This window comes from Eschrichtius robustus, chromosome 11 (genome assembly GCF_028021215.1).
Source record: "Eschrichtius robustus isolate mEscRob2 chromosome 11, mEscRob2.pri, whole genome shotgun sequence".
Classification (NCBI taxonomy): Eukaryota; Metazoa; Chordata; class Mammalia; order Artiodactyla; family Eschrichtiidae; genus Eschrichtius; species Eschrichtius robustus.
Window position 1 is genome coordinate 69,747,365 of NC_090834.1, and position 17,128 is coordinate 69,764,492.

At 46.3% G+C, this 17,128-nt stretch overlaps 1 protein-coding gene across 9 annotated transcripts in view; it reads left to right on the forward strand.

The window, feature by feature from the left end:
* The first annotated feature begins 16,398 nt into the window (after positions 1–16,398).
* The window catches only part of MICAL2 (microtubule associated monooxygenase, calponin and LIM domain containing 2), a 224,182-nt gene continuing 223,452 nt past the window's right edge, over positions 16,399–17,128 (forward strand). For all 9 annotated transcript variants that reach the window (XM_068555431.1, XM_068555426.1, XM_068555425.1 and 6 more), the window contains exon 1: positions 16,399–16,553. The gene's annotated coding sequence lies outside the window, so the exon portion shown is untranslated. The remainder of the gene's footprint in view (positions 16,554–17,128) is intronic.

Below are 17,128 nucleotides of genomic sequence, written 5' to 3' on the forward strand. Positions count from 1 at the left end.
CTGGTGGCTGGAATGAAGTCAAAACCAGATGCTGCAGCAAATTATATCGCCATTCAGGCTACAGAGCTAATTGGTTTGCATAAAATCTACCATTTGTCCTGGAGGCGGCAATCTCTAAAATAGGAGGAGATCACAAGTCTGATGGCCTGCACTTCTATCTTGGAAGACAGCAAGCTCAGAGCCCCGTGCAGGCCTGCAGAGCCACCGGTGTTGGGCTGTTCAAGGGTCCCGGGAAATGCCTCCTCCAGAGAGGTTAGGCTAGTTTCGCTCGCCGTGCCGGCTCTGACTAATGTGGGAGCTGCCTAAAGGGCCAGGTTGGGAAGGAAGCCGAGAGCCCCAGGCTCGGAGGTCCTGCTTTGACGGACCAGCACTACCTGCCCCTGTGGGATTAGGAAGTGGGAGCTTGTTTACCATCCCTGGGTTAGCCAAACCTCAGCAATCGGTTTGAAGAGCTTACTTTCATTTCCTGCTATTCGACTCTGCTCACACCCAGTGATCACTTTCTAGATGCTCTTTACTCTTCTCCTGAGAATTTCTTTGGGAATGACGCTCTGCGGTTCATCGCCACATCCCACACGAAAGGAAACCTGAATCAACGGAGAGCTCTACCTGACCCATGGATTGGATGATCCAGTACCATAAATATGAGGATGTCTCCCAAATTAATATATGCGTCTAATGAAATGCCCATCAAAATCTCAGTAAGGATTATCCTAGACCTTTACAAGCTGGATCTAAAATTCATATGGAAGAGAAAAGGCCAAAGAATGGCCAAAGTGATTTTGAAGAAGAACAAGGAGGAGAGACCAACCCTGCCAGTTATTAAGACCTATTACAAAGCCATTGACATAAAGGAATTAGTGCAGGAATGGACAAATAGACCAATGGAATAGAACAGAGGGCCCAGAAATATACTCACATGTATCTGAATACCTGATACATGACAGAGGTGACATTAATAAGGAAAGGACAGACCATTCAATAAACAATGTTGGGTTATTGGTTATCCACATGGAAAAGTCAAAATTCAAGATGGAATGCAATTGAGATTGACATATATACACTACTATATATAAAATAGATAACTAATAAGAACCTACTGTATAGCACAGGGAACTCTACTCAATACTCCATAATGACTTATATGGAAAAGAATCTAAAAAAGAGTGGATATATGTATATGTATAACTGATTCACTCTGCTGTACAGCAGAAACACAACATTGTAAATCAACTATACTCCGATAAAAATTAATTACAAGAAAAACCGAAAACAAAAAGTGGAATGCAAAATAAAAACAATTTTTTTTAAAGTAGTATGTAAAACTTTTTGGAAGAGACTGTAAACATAAGAGAATAGATTTATGACATTGGGATAAGGAAATGTTTTTTAAAATAGAGAATAACAAACCCACAAGCCATAAAGGAAACAATAAATTTGCCTAAGTTAAGATTACAACTATTGTTCAAGAAAAGACACAATAAACCAAGTAAAAAGACTCCTCACAAACTCTATCCAGAATATATCAAGAACTCCCACAATCAGTAAGGAAAAGGCCACCCAGGAGGATAATCAACAAAGGGTATGAATTAGAAATTCACAAATAAATGACACCAGGTGTCCAATAAACATAAGAAGCTTCACCTCCACAGTAATTGGGGAAATGCACGTTCAAATCACAATGAGGTATCATTTCATCCCCATCAGACTGGCAAGACCTTTAAAGTGTGGGCGGCAGTGGTTCATGCTGGATAGAACAGCCAAGATGAGAGTAAATGGTACAACCACTTTGGAGAGCAATGTGTTACTAGTGAATAAAGTTGAGAAGGAATATTCCTTATGATCCAGAAATACCAATTCTAGATTTACAGGACAACTCTTATACGCGTACACAAAGAGACATATGTAAGAATGTTTTGCAATATCAATTATAGAAGCAAAAAAATGTCTATCAACAGGGGAATGAGCAAATAAAGCGTGGTGTATTCACTCAGTGGTGTGCTACTCAACAGTTGAAACAAATTAGCATATCCTCATGAGTAAATCTCAAATATCAACATGGATAAATTTCAAAAACATAATGTTAAGAGAAAAAACAGTCATTTCATATAGTATGAATCTATATCAAGTTAACATGTTTAAAAATGTGAAAAACAGCACAAAACATTGTTTAGAAATACATGCTTATGTAGGAAAAGTATAAAAACATATTAGAATGATAAACATTAAAGTCATGAGGAAATAGATGCCTTTAACAGCATGTATTAACTATAATATTTATGTTTTTAAAAAGAAAAAATTCATCTGAAGCAAGTATGGCAAAATAAGATTCATTAAAGCTGTATGGTGGGTACATGAGTGCTTGGTGTGTTATACTTTATTTTCTTATGTTTGAAATATTAGGGGAAAAGCCCTCAGGTCCCTGGTCTCTGAGTTTCCCCAAAATGCATGGTTATGGCTTGGGAAAGCAAAAGGCAGAAATGTTTTTTGCCCTTGTATTATTATCCAGTAGTGTTCCTAGAGATTGTGCATCTCCTTAACGCACTTCTCACCTACGATATTCAATGACTTCGAAATCACCAGTGCAGCACCAGCTCAGTGCCATGCACTGAGGAAACAAAAATTAAGAGCGGTCCCTCTTCTATGTAGGAGCTTGTAGGCTATTAGAGGAGACAGGCAGGTGAAGGATCTTACTGTGATAAATGCTAAAACTGAGGTGTGCTTAAACATTTATGGTTTTATTATTTTTTTTTAAAAAGTGTGGGATACCACAGTAGGAGGGAGTGATTCATAATTCATTCTGCCAAGGGGGTGGGTACAGAAAAAGCAAGGAGCTGGGCTTTGAAAATTAAGTAGGAGTTTGCAAGACAAAGAGGATGAGGAGAGTATAGAATGAGAAAAGCAAACAAGGCTTGGAGTGCCTGTTGTGTTACAGGGCTGGAGGGCAGCATCCTGATTGGACGTGTGCTTCAGAAAGAACCTTCTGGCAGTGGTAGAGGATGGAAAACCCAAATGAAGGCAGGGAGGTTGGTTAGGAAGCCATTGAAAAACTGTTTCAATGGGAGGTGGTGAAAACCTTAACTACGACACAGTGATTTTGGTTATAGTTTCCCTGCAAAACTACAAATTAACTGAAGGTGGGGCAATGGCTTAATCAGCTTTTGTTTATCTGTGTGTACCCCACCACTCCTACAGTTGTACCCTGCATATGATAGTAGCTCAATGAATATAAGTTGGTGGAAGGGAGGGGGGCAGGAGGCAGGCAGCCTGCCCTTTGTCCCCTCCTTTGACAGATAAGAACGCTGACAGTAGGAGAGTAGGAGTGATGTTTTGAAGGACATCCTTAGCTAGAAGCTTACTGTCTCCCCCTAAAACAGCAAAGAGCCCTGCAACCACTCTGCTAACAAATTAACAAGCACGTAGGGTTTTTTTTGTTTTTTTATAAACTATCATTGTGGAGATAGTTCTTTTTTTTTTTTTAAATTGTATTTATTTATTGATTGATTTTTGGCTGCGTTGGGTCTTCATTGCTTTGTGTGGGCTTTCTCTAGTTGCGGTGAGCGGGGGCTATTCCTCGTTGCGGCACGCGGGCTTCTCATTGTTGTGGCTTCTCTTGTTGCAGAGCACGGGCTCTAGGCACCTGGGCTTCAGTAGTTGCGGCACGTGGGCTCAGTAGTTGTGGCTCTCAGGCTCTAGAGCACAGGCTCAGTAGTTGTGGCGGCTCCGAGGCATGTGAGATCTTCCCGGGCCAGGGCTCGAACCCGTGTCCCCTGCATTGGCAGGTGGATTCTTAATCACTGCGCCACCAGGGAAGTCCCCCCAAGCACGTAGGTTTTTAAAGACAAAGCCTAGACAGGTAAATTTCCATTACAACCAATAAATCTGTGTTCTTCATGAGGAAGTGTTTTCTTTTCCCCTCAGGCAGAAAAAGAGTTCCTTTAAAACAGGCTAAATTCCCTGAGAAGAATAATACAAAACAATAGCCCTTTACCTGGCCTGAATCCAAATAACAGGCTCTATTCAGGTGACTCTGAAAACACCTGATTGTGTGCCATTGGCACTGTGAGCAGGGCAAGCCCAGCAGTAATGAGAACTTTACAAGTCTTTTGTTCTGCCACCGAGCAGTAATTGGCTCTGCACCCCAACATAGTAAACTTCCAGCCACCTGAACAAAATTAACCTGCATTAACAGGCTGCATGCAAAGCAAAATCACCTCCACAGAGCACACAGGTATGAAGATCTCCGCACCCATCCTCTCCGTGATTCCTCTGGCCTGGAGGGAGACCCAGTTCTCTGGTAGGAATAAATGAATGAATGAAGGTAGAGGCTGACACTTATTGCGTGCTTGCTGTGTACCAAGCAATGTTCTGAGAATTTTACCTGTATTAACCCTGAACTCACGACAACATCACTGTGATGTAAGCGCTATCGTTATTAACATTTTATAGATGAGGAAAGAAGGCCCAGAGCAGTTGAATACCTACCCTGGGTCCCATCGAACCAGGATTTGGACAAAGGCACTCTGGTTCCAGAGCCTGAACTTTCTTATACTTTGTACTCAGTACAAGGTGCCTTGAAGGAAAAAAATACGTATGAAGATGGTATGAACCTGTCCCGTTCATTCATCCATTTGTTCATTATTTAATACTTACTGAGGGCTTACCGTGTGCAAGGCAGAGGGGATAAAAAACATGAATCTTGCCATTAAGATGCTCTGAGCCCAAAGACAGAGCCAGGCCAGGAATATGGTGGCATGAAGAACTCTGGTAAATTGGAAGGTGCGGAGCTGGGGAAGCAAAGATGAAGCAGCTTGCTTTGCTTAAAGTGGTTCCCATACTTCACCCTGCACTGAAATCACCTGAGATCTTTAAAAATGACTGAAGCCTGGCTCCCACCCCCAGTCGTTATGATTTAATTGGCACTGGGAGTTTGAAAAAGCTTCCCAGGTGATTCTAATGTTCAGCAAAATTTGGGAAACACTGGCTTAAAGGGTCATAAATTGGTTTGCAAGTAACACAAAACCTAACTCGAACTGTCTTAAGCAAAAAAAGAAAAGAAAAGGAGAGGCACGTGGCTGAATGTATTGGCTTACATTTAAAAAAGGGACAAAGGCAAAAGGTACAAACTTCCAGTTATAACATAAATGAGTCATGGAGACGTAATGTACAGCATGGTGACTATAATTAATGATACTGTACTATGTATTTGAAAGTTGCTGAGAGATTAGATCTTAAAAGTCCTTATCACAAGAAAAAAAATTTTTTTGTAACTATATATGGTGACAAATGTTAACTAGACCATCATTTGACAATATATAAATATCTAATCATTATGTTGTACACCCAAAACTAATATAATGTTATATGTCAATTATACCTCAATTTTTAAAAAAAGGAGAGAGAGAGACAAAGGGTATATGGTATTGAGGGTTTGATCCAGGCCTCAAAAGATGTCACCAGAGTAAGATTTTCCTCTTTCCCCAGTGATGGCTGTATTCACAGCCTCCCCTTGGTTGCAAGATGTAGCAGTTCTGGTCTCTGTACCTTGTTTCTTCATGTCTATTGCAAAGAAGAGGTCTGATTTCCTCTTAGCTCAAATAAAGCCCAGAATTGCATTTCATTGACTGACTGGGGCTTGAACCAATTACTCGGGCCGGAGAGGTGGAGACTGCTGATTGGCTCAGGCTGGGTCATGTGTCCCATCTCTGGGGCCAGAAATTAGAGGCAGCTTCACCTAGAAGCCCATGGTGCAGAGTGGAGGATTTGCGGCACATCCTGGCATGTTCTGGGAGCTGAGGGTCAGGAGGTAGTCAGGGCCAGATAGGATGTGGGTGTATTTTCTAAGGAGACAGGGATGTTTACAGAGGAGAACGAAATGATCACTTTTGTATTTTAAGAATATAACTTCCCTGGTGGTCCAGTGGTTAAGACTCTGCCCTTCCAATGCAGGGGGCACAGGTTCGATCCCTGGTCGGGGAAGTTCCACATGCTGCATGGTGCGGCCACAAAGAAAAAAAAAAAAAGACTACAACTCTGACAGTTATGGAAAGGATGTATGTGACTAAACAGGTTATTGTAGTTGTTGAGAGAAGAGAGGTTGGGAACCTGAACTAAGTGGCCATAAGCGTGGATAGGTGGGAGTGGACTCAGGAGATGTCTCTGAACTATATTAACAGAATTTGTTATCCAGTTGGAAAAATATTTAGAAAAAGAGAGAAATCGCAGATGACTGAAAATTCTAGTTTGAGAAATTGGGTTGTTGGAATACCATTAGTGAAGTTAGGAATATAGATCATTAAGTGGGTTTTGGACAATTTTTGGACGTGTTGAATTTGAGATGTGTCGAGGAAGCAGGGGCAATGGATGCGATCGCTCAAGGAGAGAGACGGAGGCAGAAGAGTGGGAAGAACACTTGCCAGCACCGGGGGGGCGGGGGGGGGCGCCAGAGAGAGGGACGGGGGTGTTTTAGGAACAAAGGAAAGAGGATTTGAAGAAGGATGCTAATCCACAGCATCATGTGGTACCACAATATCGGTATTAAGGAGGGTGAAGGCTGGAAATAGAACACAGATTTGACAACCAGGAGGCCCCGGTCACCCAACAAGAGCCTGGGTACAGGGTGTAGGGTGAGGGAGCCTGGAGGATGCAGACAGACCAAGCATGGATGGATCACTCTTCAAGTCCGATGATGAGACCGTGAGAGCCGTGGCGAAAGGAGCTGTGTCAAATCATTTTCATGTTTGTTTTGTAGTTTTCTGTTGTTATTAGTTTTGTTTCCTTTTTCTAAGTTTGATTTGGTCTGTTTGATGAGAGAGGTGTGACCAAGCTGTCAGGAAAAAAATTAAAAGAGAGAGAAAGGCTGAAGAGAAAGTGATTTTCCATAGAGACTGAAAGCAGATAAGTGGTTACCAGGGGCTGGAGAGAGGGAGAGGGAGAGGGATGGCTTAATGGGTGTGAGGTTTCCTTTTGAGGTGATAAAAATGTTCTGGAACTGGATAGTGGTGATAGTTGTACAACAGTGTAAACTTACTAAATCCACTGAGTTTTACACTTTGAAATGGTTGAAATGGTGAATTTTTTGTTATGTGTATTTTAAATGTCCCATTCCCCAGACACACACAGACATACACACGCACACACACATAGTGATTTTATATACCTTGCTTGGTGGGTTTTATGTGGATCATTTCATTTAATCCTAACAACAAAAATTAATACAAACAAAATTAATACAACTTTGTAACTACTTGATTATTCCCATTTTACACAAGAGAAAACTGAGGTTCAGAGAGATTGATTATTTTATCCAAGATCACACAGTTAGATTAGAGATTCCAATCCAAGCTGATTTAACTACAAAGCCCAAACTCTTAAAGCCTCTCTCATACTGCCTCTATAGCTACACGATTTCATAGGTGTATATATTGATAATATGAATGGATCCATATTCAAGGTGTTGATGATACAAATCTCTGAGTGATAAGATTATATAGTTTATATTATTCTTTTTGATTGGGCACAGTTTTTGTTTAAAAAAAGATAAAGACTCTTTTTATTTTTATTTTATTTTATTATTATTATTTTTTCCCTTTCCTCACTTTAAATATATCTTGCCACTCCCTTCTGGCCTTCAGAGTTTCTGCTGAAAAATCAGCTGATAACATTATGGGGATTCCCTCATCAAGGGTTGTTAGGTGTACTTAACAGAAAGAATAGGGGAAAAATTCACCCACTCCATCTTCCCAGAAAAAGCCTATTTCTAATATAAGGAAGAAAAAGATTCTAGAGATACAGCACTTCTCTGAAGGAGACATTAAGGAAACAACTAGAGAGATGTAAAACTTCACAGGGACACAGGTGAGTCTATTTGCAGAATGTGGAAGGAGCATGAACCAAGGCAACAAGGAAGAAGGGGGTGACCCAGGGCACACTCTACAAGGGAGTGACTGTCATTTGTGGGTGGAAAGGAAGAGAGGGAACAGTAGGCATGAAGCCCTGAGGCCAGGAGTGGGAGGGTCTGGATCCAATCGGGCCATGTTTCATGGCATCTCTTTCCCAGGCCTCTGCCCCCCTCCCAGGTCCTCCTTCTCCTACTGAGTGAACGACGCATCATAAATTTGCTTTACTCCTTGCTGTCCACAGGCAGCCACAGCCTTGTTCTGAGATGCTTTCCTCAGTCCTCAGCGGAATAGAAAACCTCGAGGGCTGGCCTCCCAGGCATTCTTAGAAGGCCACTGCAGCCATGCCTTCCTGCTTTGTCCTGGGATCCTGTGACTCGGGCACAAAGCCAGAGCAGTCCTCACTCAATCACTTCTTTGATTTTCACCCAGTTGGACTGTCAGGGCTTGTTGGCCAGTGGGAGGGTGCTGAGTGGTGAACTGCGCAGAGTAACAACGATTGCATTTCTTTGGGCAAAAAGTCAAATTTCTTTTCTGACATGCCTATGCAGAGAGGGATCAGACCCCTTCAGATGAGACCAGTTTGCCTAACGAACAACTTGCCTGATGACCAGCAGGTCTACAACTTATGCCCTCTTGACAGTGTTTTTACATCTTTGGGGCTGCACCCATCCTTTTTTTTTTTCGCCATGTGTTTGGCATGAAACATTTTAAACTAGCGTGTCTAAGAGTCTTTCCTATTTCTTTTTTTTTTTTTTGGCCTCACGGCATGGCTTGTGGGATCTTTGTTCCCCGACCAGGGACTGAATCTGGGCCACCCCAGTGAAAGTGCCAAGTCCTAACTACTGGACTGCCAGAGAATTCCCTTCCTTTTTCTAATAAGAATATATCACATTTGCAGTAATTTTATAATTAATGAGATACGTGCTTCCGATAAGTTTCAGAGTGACCAAGTGGTCAGAGCTTAGGCTCAGGAGCTGGACAGACCGGAGTTTAAATCCTAGTTCTGCCAGATACTAGGACACGGTATTTAACCTTCTTGATCTTTGGTTTCTCCAAGTGTGATGGTTAATTTTATGTGTCAACTTGACGGGTCACAGGGTACTCAGATATTTGGTTAAATATTATTTCTAGGTGTGTCTGTGAGTGTGTTTTTGGATGCGATCAGCATTTTAATCCGTAGACTGAGTGAAGCAGATGGACTTTCCCAATGTGGGTGGTCATCATCCAGTCCTTTGAAGGCCTGGATGGAACAAAAAGAGGGAAGAAGGGAGAAATCACTCTGTTAGCCTGACTGTTGAGCTGGAATGTTGGTCTTCTGCCCTTGGACTGGAACTCACACCATTGGCTCCCCTGGTTATCAGGCCTTCACACTTGGTATGAAACTACACCACCTGCTTTCCTGGGGCTCCAGCTTGCTGACAGCAGATCATGGACTTCTCAGCCTCCATAATCAAATGAGCGAATGTCTCATGATAAATCTATCTATATCTTTATCTATATCTAATCTCTTATTGGTTCTGCTTCTCTGGAGAACCCTGACTAATACACCAAGTATAAAATTGGGTTAATAATCTCAGTCCCTAATCCTAAGAAGTAATCCTGTACGGATGATGTGAAGCTATATAAGGTAATTATGGGCCCACTGTAGGCCCATGAGAAGTGGCGGTTTTATTTACCTATTGTATCAGTTAGGGTTTGATCAGGGAAGCAGGGTCATACTGTGATGTGGAATAACGGATGATTATAGGGAGTGGAGTTCACACAGCTGTGGTGGCTGGTGAAGAGGTCTGGGAATGCTGATGCCTTGGTGCCTGCTCGGGGCCTGAAGTTGTGTTGGTCAGCAGGGTTGGCAGGTGAGAAGAAAACGCAGATATGAAGCAGGAGAAATCAAGAGCAAATGGAACACAGACAACCCTTGAGGGGAAGCCGGAATTCGTGTCTATTTCTCACCACCTCCTCCTCTGACTACCCGATGACCCCAACAGGGCTCTGGGAAACCCAGTTCTAGCTTTGTAAGTTGCCAAAATATAAAACCACCACACTTACAAATAGGAGGGAAAACAACTAACATTTAGTCAGAGCCAGTAATACACCTTCATGTATGTCACCTCATTTGACCTCTATACTCTGTTCTTACCAAATAAAGCTTATTATCTCCATCACCTGGATTGTTCAAAGTCACACTGGTAGGCAGAGCAGAGGTTGGAACCCAGGTCGTTGGAACCTGAGCGCTTTCCACCAGAATTTGACATGTGAAGCTGGATTGGGCCATTCTACTTGGGGGTTCCAGCTCCATCGCAGTCATCCTGAGTGCCCCTGAAGACCCCACTCATCTGACAAGGGGAAGAATCACCCCTCTGAACCAATCAGAGGTTGGGCCGCACTGGGTAATCTCTGGTCATCTAAGCTACATCTAGGAGAAAGATTTGAATAGAAGAGTGACTGTGCAGGAATTTAATTTTAATTAAAATGTATTTATCTGCTACAAAATGCAAGAAAAGCTTCATGGGAGGCGGTATGTGGGGAGTGGACGATACAAGAGGAGGTCAGGATGATGTACTTTCTGAGAGGTCAAAAGCACAAATTCCTCCTGAGCATTCATATGGGCCCAAGTCTATGGCTGTGGTCCAGACCCATGGGAGAAACAGTGGGTGGGTGGTATGAACACCTTGTTTGTATATTGCTTTTAAATAGCTTCCTCTTTTATTCCTTCAAAAAACATTTACTGACACCTCCCATGTGCTGGGTGCTGTTTAAGCAACACACGCGAGTGTACAGCATTGAATACCACACCGTTGCTCATCTCGAGGAGTTTAAGGATGAGGCTCAGGTGAGCTGACCCTACTGTCTTAGGATGGGCTCCCCCAGAAGCGGACCCTGAGAAGGGAATGTGAGTACAAGTAGTTTATTTGGGAAGTAATCCTGGGAAGCACCAGTAAAGAACTGAGGAAGTGATGGTAGGGAGGCAATAGAGGACATGTTAACAAGCAATTACCTGGGCTCAGTCCTGCTGGAGATCTCTGGGACGGAGACAGAGATAGAGCACACACCTCCAAGATATCCCACCTGAGGGCGAGACATTTGGGGTATGTATCCGCCAACTCTTGCTCACTCTTGTTTGAAGGTTGCTCCAGTGGTGTTAAATCTCATACTTTGGACTGCCCTCTGCATTGGCTAAGCTTACTGCAGAAGCCAGAGGAAACCCACGGGTATGGAGTCACAGGTGCTTGCAATAGAAAGCCACTGGTGTATACAGAAACCAGAAGCATCTGCTCTACCCACCCAACATATAACAATCTATCCCTTCTTCTCCCTTCCTAACCATACTCAGTTTTCGTTCAGGTGTCCACCTCTGTCCCATGCAGCCTGTGTGTCTCAGGGGAAGCTGAGCCCACCCCAGGTCCAGTCAGGGGCCCTGACTGGCATGGCCAATCAGCACATTCCAGACCTCTGGCTATGGCACGGGTTCAAGTGGGCATGTGACCCAATCCAATCAGAGTGGATCTCAGGACTCCTGCTTGGAATGCTGGGTCAGAAATGTTCTTTTTTGGATAAGGTAGCTTCTGGCACTGAGAGCTGTTTTGGCACTGGCTACAGTAAGGAAAACCAGCCTGAAGACAAAACCAACACAGAGGAGGGTGAAGTCAAGAGAATTGCAAAGAATAGCTGGAGCTTTATTTCTTCAGTCGGAGGAGTCTCTTTCTTTCCTATTGTAGTCAGATCTCCCCCACTGCATGTGGGACTACTGGTAGCCCTGACTTCCAGGGACAGAGAGCTTCTCTCATGCTACCTATACACTGGTCCTGAAGAAGAAATCTGCTTGGACCATATACATGTCTGTTGGACCAGTCACCCCTGGGGCTATGTGGTTGGCCGGGCCTGGGCGCTGTGTCCAGTCTTGTAGCCAGGAGTAGGGTGTCAGCCAGTTAGATTCGCCCTGTCATATGCCAGCTCCTGGGAGACTCTGGGCGAGTGACTTCACTTCTCCAAGATTCCATTTTTTCATCTCTAAGGTGTGGATGACAATTTTCCACCTTAAAATGTGGCTGAGAGATACACACACAAGTGTAGTGCTGGGCGTGGCCATGTCCCTGATCTGGAGTTGCTCATAAAGGTGCCTCTTAGAGGCTCTAGTTCTCTACCCCCTTCTTGATACTAGACCCCAAATTATTTTAATCAAAACCCATGTATATCATTTACTATGTATATGTGTTCGAAGCACACATCTCTCTTTGCTATTACTATTCCCCATTACAGGCGAGGAACCCACTGTACAGAGAGGTTAAGTATTGCCCAAGGTCACCCAGTTAATAAGTGGCAGAGCTGGGTTTCAAACTCAGGCGTCTTGACTTCAGAGTTTGTGCTCCTAACTGCTCGGCTATGATGCCTCTTAGAATAACTGCATTGTATATGTTTGTGGGGTGGATATATGTTGGATGGATAGACAGTTGAACCTGAGTCCCCTCCATGGGCTAGAACAGAAAAGAGTGTCCCCGTCCTTGCCCCTACCCTGTGGAGGTTTTGGGCACTTCATTCAATAACAGCAGTGTGTCCTAGAATGGGCTTTAGGTTTGCATGAACAAGAGTCTGCCTGGGCAGCAGGTATGGCCCAGCCTGCCATAAGGGTGTAGTGGGTTTGGTGTTATTGGTTAGACTTCTGAGTCTCTAGAGACCAGAACTGTGCCCTCAGATTTCACAGTTGGCTTTGAGTATGTGTGTAGGTACCTCTGCCTCTCCCCAGACTGTTTGGAGCCGGGGCCAGACTACTTTCATGACCCTGTGTCTCTTCCCCTCTCCTCCACACACCCGCTCTCTATTTGCTCTGGTTGCTACATCACCTCCTGCCTGTGGCTTCATCTCTCCAGCACTGACCTTCCCATCATTGCAGCCAAATACACATATCCCCCAAAGTGCTGCAGTGGTTCTGAGGGCATTATTGATTTTGACATGTGCTAGTTTTTCTCCAAACTGTCTCTGGAAAGTGCACTGAATGTGTGGTAGGCTTGATGAGTTCCTAGAGACCTTGAAAACTTTTATATGTCTTATCCATGAAAAATAGTGCATTTTGAGGCCTATTGGGATGATAAGGGGCTGGAACAAGGCCCCAGTGACCTTGCTTCTCGCACACTCCTGAGCCTGTTTGAGGGAGGTAGAAATGTTTCCACTTCCTTAGAAAATCCTTCTCCAAAGATAGCTCCCAAGGTGGACTGGGGCCAATCAGCCTTTTCTCATCATCTAACGAGGTCACCAGACTGTATAGATATCGGCCTTCCTCTTCCTTCTGAAAGACCGAAGCCCTTTGATAGCGGCTTGGGGAGAAAGCTGGTGAGACCACACTCACTGTTTTACCCCTTCCTGGAACATATGCATGTGAGGAAGGGGTCCGAGGGCACAGATCCTTTTTCATTTGGAGAAGGAGGCACAGGTGGTCACTCCTTCCCCTGCCATTCCAACGCTGTGAGACCCACCTGGACTTCTCTGCAGGAAATCTCTGCATTGGGAATCCACTTAGTTCAACTCTGACCTTTCTTCAAGCCAACTGTTCGGCTGGAAATAAAAAGAAGCCAGGCCTGACACACTACCCGTCCAGCCCCTGCAGGATGCCATCAGGTGGATAAACAATGATGATGGAGATCACCAGCTGGAGTTCTTTCCGGGGAGGCATGCGTGGTGCCGCTGAGACCCATTGCTTCCAGTCTGAGATGTAGATATTTTTAGGGACGAATCTGGGCCTTCCTTCTCTCCCTCCCTCTGATGCTAATGTGGCCATCTGCATCTCCCAGACAACCTTCACAAGCACACATTCGCCATCCCAGAAGAGTGGGCTGGGAAGAGATTGTTATTAAATATAGAATACTGAGCCACGGCGCAAGGAGGTTGAGTTTGCCTGGCGTGCTCAGGGTGAAGCAGAGGCGTCGGAGACCTGGAACCCACTTCCATGCTCTGTGACTCTCGTGGTGCCTTCCCTTCCCCATTAATTTTTAAATTTCTTTAATCTGTTCAGTGAAGGGCTTAGATAATATTTCTTTCAAGTCCACTCTAACATTGCACGATCTTTTCTTTGAAGATCTTAGTTGTATAAACTCCCAGGCACAGTCAGGGTCCGGCAGGATAGCGCATGGCTCCTGCTTTGTCCAGAGAAGGGACAATTGTGATCTTCTGTCCCCATTCCTGTCCACCCCCCAAGGAGATGGCCAGCAAGGGTGGCTTGTATGTGGTGGCAAGGGACTCTGACCACTGATTCAAGAGGTCTCAAGGCTTATCTCCCTTCCTGCAATCAGCCTCCATCAGCCCCCAGCTTGCCCTACATCCAAGGAAAATTCACTCTTCAGCCTTCAGACCCAAGATTCTTTTTCACCTGAGCCCGCCAAGTTAAAAAGGTTGGGAAGAGAGGAGGCAGAGGTCCCAGGAACACATTGATAAATTTTAGTTTTTGAGCTAATAGAATGTCTATGCTGAGCAGTAGTATCTCACTGTGGTGGGCCCACAGTGTTCCTGAAGGAGTGTTAAATTTGTTTAATTTGGAGAACACGTGCTATAGATAAGGTGATGGGAATGATAAAAAAATGTAAGTGATAAAGAATACAGCTCCCATAGCACTGTGTACTTCTGATTATTTATCAGCTGAATAAGTTGCATGAATGCAAGAACCATACCTAGCTCACAGCAGCATCTGTGAGATGAATGAATGGTTCTGTCTCCATCTCCATCCTTAGCATGGGTGTCTCAGGCCCAGGCCAGAAGCAAGAGGCCTGTGTCCAGTGAGGATTTGGGCTGGGGGCAGAGGGAATGCTGTTTCCTCTATCAGTCACTCTGTAAACAAGGCAGGGCCATGCTGACCTCATCTCCTGTCCCCAACAGTGCCCAGGCCTGACCTCAACAGAACGTTTGGATGGACTGGGGGCAGGTCAGGCCCCAGAGCAGTTCCTTCAGGGATAGGCCTGGCCTGTCCAGCACTCCAGAAGTACGGGCAGGATGGCAGAGGCCCCATTGCATAGTGGTTAGGCATGTAGATTCTGGAATCCAGAATCAATCTAGGCTCTGAAACTTATTAACCATGTGACCTTGATAAGCTACGTTACCTCTTTGAGTCTCAGTTTTCCCATCTGCAAAAGGGAATGATAATAAAAATGCATACCATGCAGAGCCACTGTCACCATACCATTTCATTCATTATCTCAGAATTAAATGAGATAATGTGCGTAGAGGATACCTCGTCAACTGGCATCACAGGCAGAGTTCCATCAGAGTGGAGAGCTGCCCCTCTGAGAATCAGTGCTGACTGAGTCTTGCAAACTGAACAGGGAAGGCTTTTGCTGAAAGTTCATGTTCAGGAAGTCGACTGAACTCTGAAGATGCTAGGAGAGCAACCAAGGAGGACAATCCCTGGGAAAACCCAAAAGGCCTCGCGTAGGATCACATGGTAAGGAGTATGGAAAAAAAATAAGCCCCAGGTTTGATGGGGGCAAACTGCTCTATTTGTACTTGCCTGGCAAGGGAATGTAGTTTCTCCAGAGGGTGGTCTGATGCTGTGGAAATTCCAGCAGGCTGGAGCCACAATACTGTTTTCTCACTGCCCAAGCCTGCCTGTTCTCCTCCCCCTGGGTCAGCTCTGTTGCAAGAACATTTATATTGGGCCAAGCCCATGTTAGGCCCCTGGGCCCCAGAGGTGAGTAAGACACAGCTCCTGCCCGTGGGATCCCTGTTTCATGATCACTGCTACCAGGGCAGTCTGCCCAAGGTGTTTGCAGAATTTGCAGTTCACAAAGCGGCTTCACACCCTCACACTGTTCACACTGTGAACGGCGCTCTCTGGAGCTGTGGGCAGCCAGTGAGGGTGGGCAGAGCAGAGATTAAGGTAGCCATTTGACAGCCAAGAAAAGAGGGTGCTTGGGTGATGTGACGAAGGTAAAGGGTGGTCTGCACCACTGCCCTTCTTCCCACCAGTTTTATTCTAGGCAAGGCCAGTCCAGGTGAGGGGAAGGGTCTATCCGCTAGCAGGGGTTTGCTGAAGCCCATCGTGGTCAAGGAGCAAAGCAAGAAGGGAGGTCCACAGCCGGTAAGGGAAGTGCTATGCTGCTCCCCCAAGTCCAAAAGGGGACGCTGAGGCTTGCTTTCCAGCTGCCTAGGCCAAGGAGCGTGAAGCCCAGCCCTCGCCTCTACCTTGACATTTGGATACCAGCACCGGGGTTTTCATCTAGCAGCAACACCAAGCCTCGTCCCCATCGGCCCTCTGCTGGTCTCAGACCTGCACTGGTCTGGGTAGGAGCGCAAGGTTGCTCCCTACCCTCGGGCTGGGCTACAGCCCATGTGCGCCCGCTGCAGCCGCGGTGACAGCTGGCCCCAAAGGGGCGGGGCGGGCGGGGAGCGTGGGTGGCTCCTCGCCGCGCTGCCATTGGCTATGGGCCTCAGGCTGGGGGCGGGGCTGCGCCCCCTGGTTGACCTGTCATTGGCCGCGCCGCCGATGGGGGTGGCTCCCCGTCCCCTTGGCGGCGCGGCGCAGAACCGCAGGCGCTCGCCCGGCTAAGCCTGCGTGGGGCCGCTTAGGTAGCTCCCAGATCCGCAGGCGGCCTCCGGGTGCGGACCGCTGCGCACACGGCCCTAGGCAAAGATAAGAGCTCACCCGAGGCTCGGCGGCCGGCGCGGCTCTCGGTAAGACCGGGGGAAGGGTAAGGGGAGCGCGGGACTCTGAGGAGGGCGGGCGGGGACCGTGGCGGCCGAGCCTGGACTCTGTGCCCTGGCCCGCGCCGGAGAGGGTCAGGTGCGCCGCAGCATCTCCCGCCTCAGACCCACCCCACGGGGCGCCCAGCAAGCAGGTGGCACTGCCCAGGGAGGCCGGGGTACCCCTATCGCTCTCCGAATCCATTAGAACCCAGTACCTCGAATTACCTCTTACTCCGCCCCCCAACACCCAAATTCTTCAATTCTAAGCCTAGAAAATACCCAAACGTCGACATGGAGTGGGCGCGACGCGCCATCAGTACCGCCTGCCGCCGGGGCAGAAGATCATCCCTAAACTTATCTTCCCACGATTTGGGCTCCTCGCCGGTCACGTTCTTTCCCGGCTTTTCACTGGGCGCCCCCACCCCACCCCACCCCCCCGCCTATCAACCCCCGCCCGGTTCCCCTCCCTCCTTAACAACAGGAAGTTAAGTTGGGCCAAATGTCGGTGGCCTGGCCGCCTGCGGGCGGAGACTGGGTCTGGGACGGTGGCGCTGGCCCGAGGG